We start from the raw sequence: 15,792 nt of genomic DNA on the forward strand, positions 1-15,792 counted from the left end.
CAGCTGTTTGACAAACGTAATGGAGTAGGTATTATAAAAAGAATGAAAGTGAATTTCCTCTCCTTAAAACTGATTAAAGCAAAAGCAGCATTGCCAGTGTTCTGTGTGAGCTTAATGCTGCTTTGCAGAGGTGTCTCGCTTGGACCATTTGCTGTCCCTGTGCCTATTCTTAGCCTGTTTACCGAAAGCTGTGTTGTGCGTATCGAGGGAGCGCTGTTAACTCATACTGCATACGGACTATTTGTATTTTTACATGGAGCCTTTTGGGGAGGAAGGGGATTATACCCATGCTCTTCTGTCACCTTCCCCTGCTTCCATGCTTTATAAATTTTTAGGAAACGGAGGTTAATGTTTCTCTGTTACCTGAACATATTGCAGCGTTTCTGGGATGTAGGGAAGTCCTGCCCTGTACTTGCTGACACGAACCTTTGGAGCTGGGATTCATGACATGGTCAAACTGATTCCGTAGCTTGCTGCGGGACGGGTGGCCTTGGTCCCCCTCCCTCTCTCAGAAACTGCCTGTGAATTTTTGGGGGGAGGTAAGAAGTTCCTTTAGCTTTGGGGGCGATGTTGCCAGACACCCCTTTTCCTCTTCTCTTCTCTTACTGATATTTTACTGTCTTAATGATCCTGCATTAAGATATTCTCTTCTTCAGTCTAACCTGGCTCTCCCAAGGTATGAGACATGAGCATTGGCAGTGCCGAGGAGGAGACCTGCTCACTTGGCAGGGGACGGGGAGAATCTGTATTTTAATATTTTTATCCAGCTCCGGGACTCCGAATTTTGCTGCCCCACGGCTGTGAGTGATAGACGCCTGGCAGGAGCTGACCTGTTTCTGCTACTCACAAGGCAAAGCAAGAGGCAGAGCAATGAGAAGCTGAACTTGGTGCTGCTTTGCAGCTGGAGGGGATGGTTGGGAAGGGGAGGACGGTGTCTTTGTGGTCTTGTCCCCTTCCCCTGGCAGCAACAGGAGTGGCTGAGCATTGTGAGGCTTGGGCAGACATAGAATAGGTAATGGGACGGTGACAGAGCCGCTGTGCCATGTCAGAGGGCTGCTCCAGTGCTCGTTTATCTTCATCGCAAATCTAGAGCCTGCTCAGGACCAACGAGGATAATTTAATGAAGCAGGGGGACTTGTTATAAATGAACGCGCTGACTGGACAAGAATAGTTGGCTGTTGTATGTGACTGCGAAGGTCCCTAGAAGAGGATGCTCATTTTTCAATTCCCACATGCTGCTGGGTGAAGTCGAGGGTTGTGCTGACACTCGCAGTTCCTGTTAATGGGACTGGAGTTGCGCTGAAAGAAGAAAATCCCCCGTTTTGAAGACTGCTTGGCAGGGAGACAACTGGAAAGATGTGGTGTTGGTACAAAGCTTTTCAGACTTTGGTGCTTCCTTTTATTGCCTGACTTTTTATTCTGAGGCCTTCTCACTGACTTCTGCTCTTCTGTTATGAGAAGTGAAATTAATAATCTCCCTGATATCCCATACATGGGAAGGAATGTCTTTGTTTTGGCCCAAGTTTAACTGCAAATGAGATCTGTTTTGCGAACCACGTTATGCAAAAGCAGAGGAAGAGGAAACAAACAGTTGTGTAGCCTACTCGCTTTGAAATGCAGTTTTAATGCATCTTTGGTAGTCATATCATTATCTAGCTTGCTATGTGATCCTTGGGATTATTACTCTTTCCAAGTAGTAACTTGAGCAGTAAAGATAACTTGTTAGATTGAAAGAAAGACTTGGCATATGTTGTTTTTGGTATTGCATTTTAGTAATTGTTTGTGATGACCTTTTGGAATCTCGAAGAGGAAATTTGTTCACTTGACTTTCTCCCAGGCTCCTGGCTATCTTGATATAGAGCAGAATTGAGTTGTTTGGGGCTTTATTTTTTGGTTTTAATTACATTCTGACATCAAAGCCTGTTCTTCTGTGTGCATTACACTTTTGGCTTTTTTAAAGGTTAAGCTGTCTTTAATAAGACTTCCAGTGATGTAGTTTTCTGAAGGTTTGAGGTGTTGTTTTTTTTTATATAGACAGTATTGCTTGTCCTTGGTGTTATATCAAAATAATGTTTTTCAGATTTTTAATCTAAGGAGAAAATTCTCGTAGTATTCTTGAATGTCTAGAGGCATGATGATGAAAGGGCTGTGGTTTGGTGGATTTTGTTTGGGGTTTTGGTTTGGGTTTGGTTTTTTCTTTCAGCTTAAGAGGTTGTAATGCGCTTAGGTCATAGAACCGTACCAGGTTTAGAACAAAAATGAAACCCTCCACACAAACTGCTCTTCTCAGGGCTGAGACCAATGGTTCTTCCTTTCACCCTTTTGAAAAGTCTCTTCTGACATTCTTCCTCTTCCATCTCTAAAATTTGACAACTCTTGAGCTCGAAGGGTCTGAAAAACAGATTGTGTGAGACTTCTCAGATCAGCTCGGTGTTTGAGTTTTCACGAGAGCCCATTGCACTGTGTGTTTTCCGAAGCCGTGCTTGGAGAGGCTGGTCCTTCCAATGCACCAAAGCTCCGCGAAACAGAGGTCAAAGAGCAGGTGCTGCAAAATTAGGGTTCTGCCAAGTGTTGAGAAACAAACTTGCTCTGCCTGACATCTGCATCTCCCGAGGGAAAAATGAGTCTCCAAAATGAGTGTCCAAGCTGGAACAAGAGAACAGACACTGAAAATACCTCCGCTTTGCAGCTGGTTCTTTCCTGCCTCTCAGTCTGCTCTACTAAGGCACTGTGGTTTCTAGAAGGCCTGAAATGCTGGAGTTATTTATATATAGATGACAGAAATGAGTGGAGGAATCAAATAGGACCCAACCACGTGTCTCCTTAGATCCACATGGAACGGGAGCTGGGTGAGCAGAAGCATGTGTGATTTCAACCCCCTAGTCAGGCTGGTTTTTGCACATGGTTCCTTGCGGGCTTTTCATCCTTGGATCTGAATAGTCAGACCTGAGGGGCACTCTGTATTTCCTGCTAAATTCTGGATAAGATCTGCTACTGTTTGAACTTGCAAAGCAGTTTAGGTGTGTGCTTCCCTGCTTGCAGGGCTCTTGTGAAGAGTTTGATCCACCCCTTCGTTTTGTTGAGCCTATTAGGAATGAATGATGTTCCTCAAGCTGTGAAGACAAGAATGGTTTAGCTTTAAAAAAAACAGCCTTTCCCTGTCCCCCCCAAAACAGATGATGTAATGCACAAGCCCCATGTTTAAACAGTAGCTAATTTGCCAGGGGATAAACCAGAGTTAAATCTGTCAGGCTTTCTAATTCCCAGATTCAGCAGAGCTTTGTTCTTTGTGCTTTTAAATGCAGGATACAAATGTGTGTCCACTGCTGTCAATGTGATTTCCTTCAGCTTCTGTAGCTAAAGAGTTTGTCCAGGGGCAAGAGAAAATATTGCTATAAACCTTGATATGTATCTTTTGTTTTTAATTTTTATTCTGCAACTGAATTAAACCCCAAACTATCCTTTGGTGAGCTGCAGCTCTGCAAAACAGAGTTGCTTCTGGATTTGGATCTTGTGTTTTTGACGGCGCCTTCCTTTGGCCCAGCAAGACGAGCTCCTCGCGGGGTCCCAGGGACGCTGCTGGGTGGGAAGCTCCACGCTCTGCAGCTGCTTTGGGCTGTCTTCCTGGTGTTTGGACTCTCCTCTCCCAGACAGTTACGTACAAAACAAGGAACACTTAGTTTTCACTCATGTAGTTTTATTTTTTATGAGCAGCTTTCTCTGCTGGTGGCAGCTCTGACCCGTGTAATGCTTCATGTCTGCTGACAGCAGGGGACTTACTGTGGTTGGTTGTGAAAGAGAGAGGTTTGTATCAATGCTTTCCCCCCGCCCCCGCCTTGGGATGCTCTGTTTGTTGGGATTTTTCACTGACCTGTTCCTTTAATCTGCAGTTTTGGCACCATTTCCCAGGGCTCATGTGTACCGAGAACTTTGCCAACTAGCAGGATGAACCAGCACTTGCAACGGGGTTAGACAGATCCAGAAGCTTTAGGATCAGCCTGCAACCACAGAGGAGGGGAGACGATGCTATTGTAAGAAAATGAGGTGGCAGTTTAAGGAATTGTTTTTATTTTCTCTATCTCTGAGTATTGAAAAAAGGAAAAAAATGTCGGTCTTCTAACTCGGAGCAGCTTCATGTGAAAGTTGACACCTATTTCTTTGCGATGTCATTAACCAACTTGGCATGCCGGGTGGTCTCAGCGACTTTTTTTCCTCTAAACAGTGCAGACAGAAAACTCTGAGAGCGAGTTGTGCTGATGCTGCGCTTGGTCTGGAGATGTTGCTCTGGAAAACAGTTCCTTTGGGAGGGATGACATCTGTGAAGAGACGTTGCTGACTCACAGCACTGATATCTGCTGGGCTGTGCTTGTTTTAAACAACTGGATTTTAGAAGCTTATAAAAATTGCAGAAAGGAGTGGGAAGCTGAGAGACTGCTCTGCAATTGATGGTTTCTTAATTTTCCTATGGTTTCTGCTGAAAACTCAGAGCAAGAGCGGTGGGCTGGTTTCAATTTATGACGAAGTTGTGCTTAATCTGTTCTGTTTATTATTACTAGATTCCTCACGCTCCGCTTGCTGACTTGACTTCCTCCTCTTTGGCATTATTTTCACATAAATCCTTTTCCTCAGGATTTCCTTGTGCTCTTCCAGCTGTGGCACAGCTGTGAAGATACCAACAGACACGAAGAGCTCTCAAGAACGGCGCACAGATGCCCGGTTCTGCGATGGAGACTGGATTTAGCTCCTTGTATGGGCTGCACTGCCCTATAGCTGGTGATGGGCATGTGTTGAGAAATTGTGGGCTGGTGTGGACAACGAGCCTCTTGTTTGATCGCCTTAGCAACCCTGCCTCTCTGAAAGAGATGTTCTCCCTTGCACATGGTGTCGTTTGCAGGAAGGCTGGTTGTTTCTCATGAAGCAGGCCTGGCTTGGAGACCCAATCTCAGGAGACACTGGTCCTTCTATTCCCTCAACCCCTTTTCTTTTTGACAACAGGATGTCTCCAGCCACAAGAAGTTTGCAGTTATTTAGTGGCAAGTGTTTGTCCCCCAAATACCGAACATGTCCTGCTGTCTCTCATCCTTTGATATATGCGCTCCTGTGGGCATGATGCACTGATCTTAACTAAATTGTACTCTTTACTGAATATATGTCTAATATTGACTTAGTCTGTGGCATGAGCTGACTAAGCTGAAATTAATGGTGTAATTTTAGCTTGTTTGGCATGCGTGTATTGGCAGTTTCATCGCAGATGGTAGAGGAAATTAAGATCTTACCTTGACTCCGTCTCGAGGGGAGGAAAGAGAAGCCTCAGGCTTACAATGGCAGTAAGGAAAGATTTGGCAGAGACGTGGGGGGGGAGTGTTTGTAAAGATGTTATTTGGGGGTGATAAAAACTCTTCCTAATGAGTGAGGTCATAAGACAAAATTGAGGAGTTGTTCTTAATTGTCTTGAAATGATCTCCTGCGTTCTGGTCCATTGCCATACCCCTGGGATAATTTTTCTTAATCTGTTGATCCGAAAAATATGAGATAATCTGGCTGGCTGAGGTTTCTGCAGAGATCAGCAGACACAGGGCTGGTATCTGCTGGCTCTACGTGCTCTGTGGATGCTTTACCCTCTGTGGAGATGAGGGTATCTAGAAAGAGAATGCGGCATCTCCTTTCCTTGGGACAACTCCATGTGTTTTTGAGATGATTCTCCAAAATGACAAAGCACTGGTTCCTCCAGGCAAACAAATGGAGACACAAAAACATGTCCGAACTTTTAAGAGTCTTCTGAGGGAGCTGATGGCAGAAATGGAGCCAAAACACACAACGTTCCGCTGTGCAGCGTGTCCTTCAAACTGCTGGGAAGCTTGTGGGTTTTGGGAGCCAAAATAATGAATCTTAAGACCCAAAATAATAAACATTCAACTTCAGGACATGTCCTGCTTGAGTGACTGCAGGCAGCTCACTGCTGGTACTGTGAATTTGGTGACAGTTTATGTAAATTGTGAGCTCATGACTTGGGTTTTTTTGAAGACGCCTTTTATTTTCTTCACCCTTTCTCCATCTTTTTGCTGCAGTTTTGACGCAGGCAGTAAGATCTCCATTGTAGCTTTCAGCTTTGTGGGAGCTTTATCCCTACAATTGCTGAGTTCCAAGCTGATCTTCAGTAGCTCAGGGAGAAACATAATGCAGCAAATTCTTTATATGCCAAAATATTTATCATATTACTGTAAAAGCCATTGGTGACAATGAAGGCTCAGTACGATATGGTCCTGAATCCTTCCAAAGATGGTTCTGTCGTCAGTTTCTTTTGAGACCAGTGTCTCTTAAAGTATCTGGAACAACTTATCCGTGGCACATGCTTTTTGAGGTGGGTGCTCAGATCCTCCAAAGGTCACTAAATAGCTGTTACATTGTGTCTGAAAGTTAACAGCTCCATTTAGTTTTGTTGCGTGTGCTCTCATAGGCAGGCATGCAGGGTAGAGCAGGAACGGAGCCTTAATTTAACTTTGTACTTTTAAACTTGATTTAAGTAATTTGCAGAGTTGTATAATAAAATCTCCATGATCTTATTTCTGTGAATATTATAGTAATCTAGAATAGTTATTAATGCTGAAGGGCATTTTTTGCTCCGACACATGTAGGAGTGAATTACTTGTTGCGTAACATGATTTGGAAAGAGAGCAATGAAAAGGCTTCTCTTGGCAGTGAGGTGGGCTGTGATTTGCCTTCCTCTGAATCACCAAATGAAATATCATTTGGCAAGTGGACCAGGACCACGAGGAACCTCTCGAACCATTTTCACAGGTGCACAGCGGTGGTGCGTGACTGTTCTCTGGTGCAGGGCCCTGAATGGTGTAGGATAGATGAGTATTTGCTGGTAGTTTTAGCATCTGGCTGGGATAAGTTGTTCAGCCAGCTGATACCCAATTCCTTCTTAGAATGATACGTCTTAAAGCGACAGTTAAATGATTGGATGCTGAGGAGCATTTTGGAATGTGGCCTTGCAAATACAGCTTGTTAATTGAAGCTCTGATTGCTGTCAAGGCTGCCTCTTAAAGTTCTGCTGTCTGTCCTAACAATATTCCAGTCTCCCTGGCTTCTCGTTCTCCTGCAGATGAAGCGCTGAGTGCACTCTGCCTCTGATCCTCACTTCGTTAGACAGGGACCGCGGTTCGTCTGCCAAGCGGCGGCTGCTGGCACGCACGTTTGTCACCTGTGGCCACTCCTCTTGCTCCTTCCTCCTCGCACCGAGAGTTTCGCTAATTGGAAGTGAACGTTCAAGGGGCTGCGTCTGTTGTTCGGTGTCACGAGCAAGCTCTTTGCCTGAGCGCGCGTTTCAGACAGCTGCACGAGGTTCAACAGCTTTGTCTGTCGTGATCAGACAGACCTCTAGATAATCTAGCAAATCTCTTGATTATGAGGTGGAAAATAATATGCTTTGATTTACAGATGTTGCTGCACAAAAAGGGCTTCTGTGAATTCTCTGAATGGCAATAGCTGGGGGTGTTTGGCATCCTCAGTTTCTGAGCACATACGTTTTCTGAACGTATCCTGAATTACTGCATACTTTTCCGGAAAGACTATGCAGCTACTTGCACATATGACATGGACAGCTGTTTTACAGATAAGCAGGTTATTAATAAATTTTCAGTAGCATGTTAAGCCAAGTTGAAGGGTTACGTTGGGTCGAGAATCCCTGAAGTTTACGGTGAAAAAGACAAAGGATGATAGAGGCTGTGGTCTTATGTCTGATTTTACAGGCAAGGTTGAAGAAGGGAAGGACTTGAAGCATATTTTGAATGAAATCCTCTAAACACCTTTACTTTCTCTCCCTTAGGAAGTTGTAGACAAACGTGGAACCTTTTTCAGGTGTCTGGTACCTCTGTGGGTGAGGGAGGGGGACAACAGCCGCACCAGACATGCGTATCTTGCATCTACAGCTCCTGGTGGCTGTGTTGGTGAGGGTGCACCAGCAGCAGGAGTGTTACGGGTATTTGTGAAGGGTATTGAAGCATTTTCTCCTTTGGGGCACAGAAATTCTCTTGGTTACAGACTGACAGATAGGCGGAAGTTTAGGAAACATTTTCACAACCCCTTGTAGTTGTGGTAAGCTGGAAAAAAGCCGTCCTGTGGTCTGTCTCTCCTGGCTGTGTGGTAGACCAGACTGGGAAGTGATCGGATTGAATCTAAGCTTGCTTCCTGTTTGCAAGGTTAGTTGTAACCTCAATCCGATGTGCAGCCACACCGTGCTTTCACTGGGACAAGGAGAGATGGTAGGAGGGTAGAAATACTCCGGTTTTGAAGAACTAATCAATTTATGGTGTTAGCTTCTTTGCTATTGATGATGAGGGCAGAACTCGAGTGGGAGGCATTTAGGTTGTGACTCTTTTGTACAGATGTAGTTGTCTACAGATTGTGGTTTGGATTTGTTTTTTGTAGTTGTCTGCTTTATAGTCAGCGGAGAAAAACAACCATTTCTGTAGCACAGTTCATCTTGTCCTGAGTAACCATCTTGAACCAATCGAGTTTTATGTGCCCCAGAAGCGCCTGTTTCCTTTGCTATCTGTAGAGAGAACCAGACCAGCTCATTTAGGTGTAACGGGAACTGTTTGTGGCCAACCACGACACCTTATTGAATGAAACGTAGCTTACGCAAAGCCAGACCTTGTGTGCTGGGTAGTTTTGCAGATTGTACAAACTCCCCGTAGTTGTAATTTCCTCCTTCTCAGAAGGAAGAGCTGATGTGATCGCTGGTGATGTGATGTGAGAGCTGGGCTGAGATTTGAAGCACGTTTCTGGCCGCTTTAGTGAGAGTCATTCATTGTGTGATGGTTCAAATATTAGTGAAGAAGGCTGAAGAGTTTTCTTTCAGTCTCCTGACCCTGGAAAGATTGGCCAGTTTGTCAGCCGTGGTCCATCCACAAAGCAAAGGTCCAGCTTGATGGGTTGGTGTCCTGAGAGCAGCTTGGAGGGGTCTTACTGCACTGGGAAAGGGAGGAACGAAGTAGCGAAAAGGGTCTTTTCTCAGTGATTTTTGTATCTCTGGTCAGATGTGCATTGGTGGAGGAAATTGCACTGAAAACGACCACAGAGCTTTTTGTTTTAACTCTCTAGCTTGAGCCTAGATCATACAAAGCAAACTCTCCAAGCCCGTGAAGGGGGTTTTGTGGGGAAATAAAGCTTATTGTCAGCTGCCTTGTTCAGACCCTTGGGAAATCGTGACCATTGTCTGGGCTATTATTGCTTAATAAAAGCTTTGCATTTCCACATTCAGGGTCTTGAAAATCTGGTTCTGTGCTTTAAAAATAACTCAGCGTGAGCCACAATTGGGAGCATTCACAGAGGAAATTCTTCAGCCATTTAAAACAAAGTGAAAGGAGGGAAAAAAGCCCTCCCTAAAGTGCTTTTACTTGTCTGTGAAGAGTGAGTGTGTCCAAGCTGTGAAAACTGTGTGTCCAAGCCGTGCTTCTGCTATCTGCTCCTGCTCAAGGTTGGTTTGCCTTCAAGGATTTTAGGTCCGGTTGGGAAACCTGGGTTGATACTGGGATGGGTGCACTAAATGCATCCTCTCGGGATGGAGAGGATGGTGCACCTGTTATGAATTAATATCTCCGGGCAGGTGGGAGGACTGACATTCACTGGGGTTGATGCAAAAGACAGGAATGTATTTTTCTTTCTGCTTGATTGTTTTGAAGCAGCCAGTGTTGGGGTGGGAGGGGAGCCGAGGAGGGGGTGCCGTGAGCTCTGAGCTGTGCACCAGCCTCAAGTTGAGTTAGCTGTGATTTGAGCTCTTCCCAGCTTCTGCTGTGAGGTTGTAGCCCTGCATAGAAGCCCCCGAACTCTTTTATAAATCCACTTTTGGAGGCTTATTTCTTTCTTGGGTTTATTTTCCTTCTTGTTTGGAAATAATTATGTTGTTTGTTTCTTATGTTATGGCTTTGAGTATGAAGAATGTTGTTGTTTTTTACTATAAGGACATGTATTTTGTGTGTGTGTGTGTGTGGTTTTTGGTTTTTGTTTTCTCTTCTACAGCAAGCAGTGCAGTTTCTGCTGGTAAAATATTCCGACCAGCAGTTGCTGCCCACGTACAGCACCGAGACGTGTGTTTAGTGGTTGCGGGACGTGCTTGCTCTGGGTGTGCCGCCTTGTTTTGTTCAGCGCGAGTGTCCGCAGATACGATTGGCCGTAATTTGTCATTGCCGTTAAACTAGGGGAGATATCATTCGCATTAGTAATCTGTGCTTTGCGCAGGCCAGAATTATATACGTTGACTCCTGATTTTGAGATAAGTTTTCTCTTGGAGCTGCGTGTTTGTTGCAGGATGGAGGCAGGAGCTGCTTGGGCTGCAGCCACGGGGGAGGAGACACCTGGTAGTGAAGAGGCTGATGGCTGGGGTGCGGAATTATTTTAGGCAGAATATATTAGCAGCAAGCAGGAGTTACTTTTCCTCCCTCTTACTGTCTTCGGTAGTATCAGATATGCGCAGGTGTATGTGGTGCAAGCTAATGGGAGCAAGACGCAGCCCTACAGTCGCTAAATCCCGTCGCACCTTTGCGTGGTTTGGTATTACTTGAAATTTTCTAGGTCATGTACAACATTAAAATGATTTCCATTTCTGCGTTCGGAGAATCTGCTGTGCCTATTTTCGTTTATATCTATGTGACTGATCCAGGGCCATATGTTAAGAATTTAACTGCCTTTTTTTTCCTTTTCCCCCTTAACCATTGGTGTCTAAATATATCTAATAAAAATGCAGACTGGAGCTCTTTAATGAGGCGATAAGTCATTCCTGCCTCTCTTCTTTTTAAGACAAAACCACCTCACACACTGGCTTCTTTTTGTGTGGACTTCTGCTTTGCAATTCTACGCACTCATCATAGCATGAAGCCTCTCACAAAAGGCAGTGAGAAAAGACTCGGTTTTGGCGTGCATAAACCCGAGCTCTTCCCAGGGAAAAACCCTGAGCTTCAGTGGGGAAAGCCACAGGCTGCGTGTGGTGGAAAATGTTTTGGGAAACGTTTAGCATGGGCTTCAGTTGTACAGCTAAGAACAGGAGCCCTTAGAAAGGAGTTTGCAAGGGGAAATATTTCCAGTTTTTTTCCTTCCCTTTGCAAAATTGTGAAATTCAAGTGATTGTTGGAAGTTTCTGAAGGAAAATCTTTAAATTGCTGGCACCGAACTTCTCGGTTACAGCCGGCGGTTGAGTGTGTGGCAGCATGCGAGTGGCAGCTGGGGCACGTGTGGCACTGATGGACGGATCCGCTGTTTCTGATTTGAAACCTTTGGTTCTGGAGGAAATAGCTTTGCTACCGGAACAGCTCTGGTTTGCAAGCACATCACTGTGCGTGCTGCTGCAGCAAATGTGCCGTGGTTGTGGCTTGACGGATGAAGTCAGAATCCAACTGTGAAATCAGATTATGCTTGTGCGTGGTGGCCGGCTGTGAAATCTGGGGTGGTACCGTCACCGACTCACTGCTGCACAGTTACACAGAGTTACAGGATGTCAGGGGTTGAAGGGCCCTGGAAAGCTCATCCAGTGCAATCCCCCCATGGAGCAGGAACACCCAGATGAGGTTACACAGGAAGGTGTCCAGGCGGGTTGGAATGTCTGCACAGAAGGAGACTCCACAACCCCCCTGGGCAGCCTGGGCCAGGCTCTGCCACCCTCACCCCCAACAAGTTTCTTCTCAAATTTAAGTGGAACCTCTTGTGTTACAGATTGTACCCATTGCTCCTTGTCCTATCACTGGAGTCAGGCTCTTCTTGGTGACAACCCTCCTCGTGACACTCACCCTTTACATATTTATAAACTTTAATGAGGTCCCCCCTCAGTCTCCTCTTGTCCAGCTCCAGAGCCCCAGCTCCCTCAGCCTTTCCTCACACGGGAGATGCTCCACTCCCTTCAGCATCTTGGTGGCTGCGCTGGACTCTCTGCAGCAGTTCCCTGTCCTGCTGGAACTGAGGGGCCACAACTGGACACAAGATTCCAGGTGTGGTCTCCCCAGGGCAGAGCAGAGGGGCAGGAGAACCTCTCTGACCTACTGACCACCCCCTTCTAACCCACCCCAGGTACCATTGGCTTCCTGGCCACAAGGGCCCAGTGCTGGCTCATGGTCACCCTGCTGTCCCCAGGACCCCCAGGTCCCTTTCCCCTACACTGCTCTCTAATAGGTCATTCCCCAACTTACACTGGAACCTGGGGTTGTTCCTGCCCAGATTCAAGACTCTACACTTGCCCTTGTTCTATTTCATTGAATTTTTCCCTGCCCAACTCTCCAGCCTGTCCAGGTCTCTGATGGCAGCACAGCTTCCAGTGTCACCACTCCTCCCAGCTTGGTGTCACCAGCAAACTTGCTGACAGTCACTCTGTTCCCTCATCCAAGTCATTGATGAATATATTGGATAGTACTTGTTGCATGATGTATTTTCTGGAGTGGTGGAGTCATCTCCCAGAGTTGCTGTGCCTGAACAAATGTATGTGTCCCCGTGCTGCCGCTTTGCCAGGACATTTCTTGGGCTTCTACTGTGAACGGCGCTGCTGAAATGTCTGAATTGGGGAAAAGAAAGGACGTGCTTGTTTTGGAAGGGCTTTTTCCTTTCTTCACTGCCCACAGGTTGATCCTGCGTGTGGTCGGTGTGGTGAGAAGCTCTGAGTTGGGGCTCCTGTCTCTTTTTGCTAGAGAAGATCCACCGTGTGGCTACACAGCAAGATTTGCTTCACCAGGCTTATAGAGGAGAAGAAGGGATCTTTGGCAATTCCAAGTTGTGATTGAGGACTGAAAAGTAGCATTTTGGTGTATAAATCAATAGAATCACAGAATCATTTTGGTTGGAAGAGACCCTCAAGATCATCGAGTCCAACCATAACCTACCTCTAGCACTAAACCATGTCTGTAAGAACGTTGTCTGATCTGTAATTGTTTAACCGTGCAGTATGTCAGAACAGCTGAAAAAGAAGTCGGTGTATCTCCGAAATGCTGGCACGTGTGAAAAGTTTGAGAGAAGGTAGTCCAGATTGTGTTCTTTAATTTAATGGCCTCCTCAGCTGGGCAGTCAAACCCTACTAATCAAATTTAGCAGGGCCTTGCATAATAAGAGGTGCTTTATTTATAGTCTGCACATTCACTCATATACATTGAGGCACAATGATAAATTATTTATGGATATCCAGTGAAGCGAGCCAGGTGCCTGCTGGGCCGCGTTGTCTCTCTGCTTCCCAGCTTTGTGTGTCCTCTCGCTGCCTAATTCACAAAATCCAGCTGTTTGCAGAAGTGGTCCCTCGGTTATTAATGTTAATTAGCGAGGTTCTGCTCTATGGATATTCCTGCGGTCTGCGCTTTCAAAACATACAAAACGCGAAGCTCTTCACCCGTGTAATGAGCATGTATATGCCTATATCGTTAATTAGCTGCATCCCTCTGAGGATGTGTGCCCCTCCTGGGAACGGTAGTTTTGGTGTTTAGCTGCTTGTGGTAGTAACAAGTCCCCTCTGAGACTCGCTTGTGGACTTGTGCTCTAGTCAGGCTGACAGATTTTTTTGGCCTTTGTTTTAATCATTAGTCTTTCCTCTGTGCATTCTACTTATTAAACACTACAGTTTCTAATATTAGCTCTTTTCAGATTTGCCATTTGTCCCTTGTTTTAATCAGTGCTGGCAAAGCACCTGACTTGATATATGCTCCAAGTAGGGGTCAGGATTTAAGTGCTCCTCAAGAAAGCTTTTATGCTAAAGAGCGGTGCTCCTTGTGCTGACGACACTTTTATATCTCTTCCTCCTAATAACCATCCTGTAATAACACCTTCCTCCTCTGAATTACACAAGCAGCTCTGATCCAAGGAGAAATTTCTCCCTGAAAATGTAGAAGCGCTATTTGTTCTGCAAAGTCCAACTGGGGCTTTATTATTGCTCTGATTTAATATCCTTGCTGATGAGATGCTGGTGTTGTGGGTGGAACATCTCTGAGACAGATCCTCTTCCCATAGCGTGGTAGAACAATGTCCGCCATTGTTTTAATGCCAAGGGTGGTAGGATGGAAGCAGATGATACTATTTGCTGTAAAGGTAAATAATACGGCTATAAATGAGAACCAAGTTATACTTGAATTTTTATGCATGTTCAGGGTGAGAAAGCAACGGAGACCAGCCTGTCTTCCAAAAGAGGAGGGTCGTTCTCAAATAGGTACGCTTTGTTTTAAGTTCTCAGCATCATCCAGAAAACTCTTGGTTTTGCCATTTGATTATAATTTGCATTTAGATTGGCTGCCTGAAGGGGAGTCACTTGCAAAGGGAGATGGGGCTGTATGGCTCGAGTCTCTTGCAGATCTGGCTGGAAGTAATGGCATTTACATAAAAACCATTATCTCTCTTATTGGTAAACATGAAAGGCATCCATTTCATTTAATTTTCTGATGAAGAGTCTTTAATATAAGCATACAATAGTGCCGCGGTAGCACCATTCCTGCCCCCATCCCTCCTTCCTGACCTCTTGTTGTTTTAAGGGCAAGTTTTGATGGGGATTTTGTTGATAGGGAGACGTGGAGTTATTTCTGTTTCAATTCACTGAAGTAGCCAGTTGTCACGCTACATCGTAGAGAATTATTTAATGCTCATCTTAAGAGGTGTCTCTATTAATTGAATGGGGATTTAATGTCTCCCTGAAGCATAATTGGTCTGTGTGTGGTGTAAACTAACATGTATGTCTAGCTACGGGTTTTCCTTTTGTCTGCATCCAAGCACCATTCCACGGGTAATCTTTCGCTTAATCAAAATGGGTTTAAGCAGAAGTTCAGTGGCTCCTTATTAAGGAGATAAAGTGAGTTGAAAAAACGAATGTATTAAAGAAACTTACTTGTATGCTACATCACATCCCATTAATCCTTCAGGACTGTTTCTTGATAAAGTAGTTTTTGTGGGCAGTGAGGAAAATTTGTTTCCGTGTGTAATGCTCTTGGCCACATGTGTAATGGTGCGTTGGTGATGAGCGTGTGTCGCAAAGAGCTGCCATGTGCTCTTTCTGGAGTCTTGTGTAGCTCTTGCTGCTACTCTCTTGTGTAAACATGTTGCTTTACTCTTGGCTTGCAGTAGGTCTGACCTTGAGAACCTCCAGAGGTAGCCAATGCCATAGGTTGTTTTCAGACATCACAGCATTTGCTTGAGGGACTTTGCTGTGAGCTTTACAAGCTCTTTCTTGAGTTCGGTGTTGGGGGGATGTGTGTGTCTGCTTTGCATTGCTTTGTCTTTTTTATCTCTTTTTGTCACCTTGTCTATATTTACAATTCTTTCCTCTCTTATAGGCTCCAGACAAATGAGTGGAGACTTGAGTACAGAAGAGGGACAGATTCCAGTTTTCCAGCTGATCACCTTGTACAGTGAGTACCTTAATATTTCAAGAATAACATTTTCTGTAGTGCCTGATGTTGGCTTAAATTGACTTCACTGGGGAGCAGCATTACGTCTGCATGCTTGGACGATGCTGTCCTAGAAAAACAAGCTTCCTTGGCTTACCTCTTGTCTTGGGAGAAGCAGATGTTGTCAGTTCCAGCTCCTTTTATCTGAAGCGGTAAATTTTATTTGTATCCTACTTCCAATGGTGCATGTGTTTTGTCAGAGTGGAGAACTGGTGCAGTTATGGCTTGGACCTGCTCAAGGCTGTGGGGGAATCAACACTAAAGGTGTTGCCACATAATTTAGCGATGTGTCATGTGTGGTTTCCTGTGGTGCGGAGCAGAGGAGGCTCTTGAGTCAGCAGAGCAAATGTTCTCCTCTATTCCAGCCTTGTCGGAGGTGTTGGACTCGGCG

At 45.2% G+C, this 15,792-nt stretch overlaps 1 protein-coding gene across 5 annotated transcripts in view; it reads left to right on the top strand.

Annotated features, from left to right (window-relative positions):
- Positions 1–15,792, top strand: part of EXTL3 (exostosin like glycosyltransferase 3) — a 161,470-nt gene that overhangs the window by 32,866 nt on the left and 112,812 nt on the right. For 4 of the 5 annotated variants that reach the window (XM_065055568.1, XM_065055569.1, XM_065055567.1 and 1 more), the window contains one exon: positions 15,288–15,362. The gene's annotated coding sequence lies outside the window, so the exon portion shown is untranslated. Of the gene's footprint in view, positions 1–14,114; positions 14,174–15,287; positions 15,363–15,792 lie in introns of all 5 variants that reach the window. The other variant, XM_065055565.1, reaches the window with a different exon arrangement.

This window comes from Columba livia, chromosome 3 (genome assembly GCF_036013475.1).
Source record: "Columba livia isolate bColLiv1 breed racing homer chromosome 3, bColLiv1.pat.W.v2, whole genome shotgun sequence".
Classification (NCBI taxonomy): Eukaryota; Metazoa; Chordata; class Aves; order Columbiformes; family Columbidae; genus Columba; species Columba livia.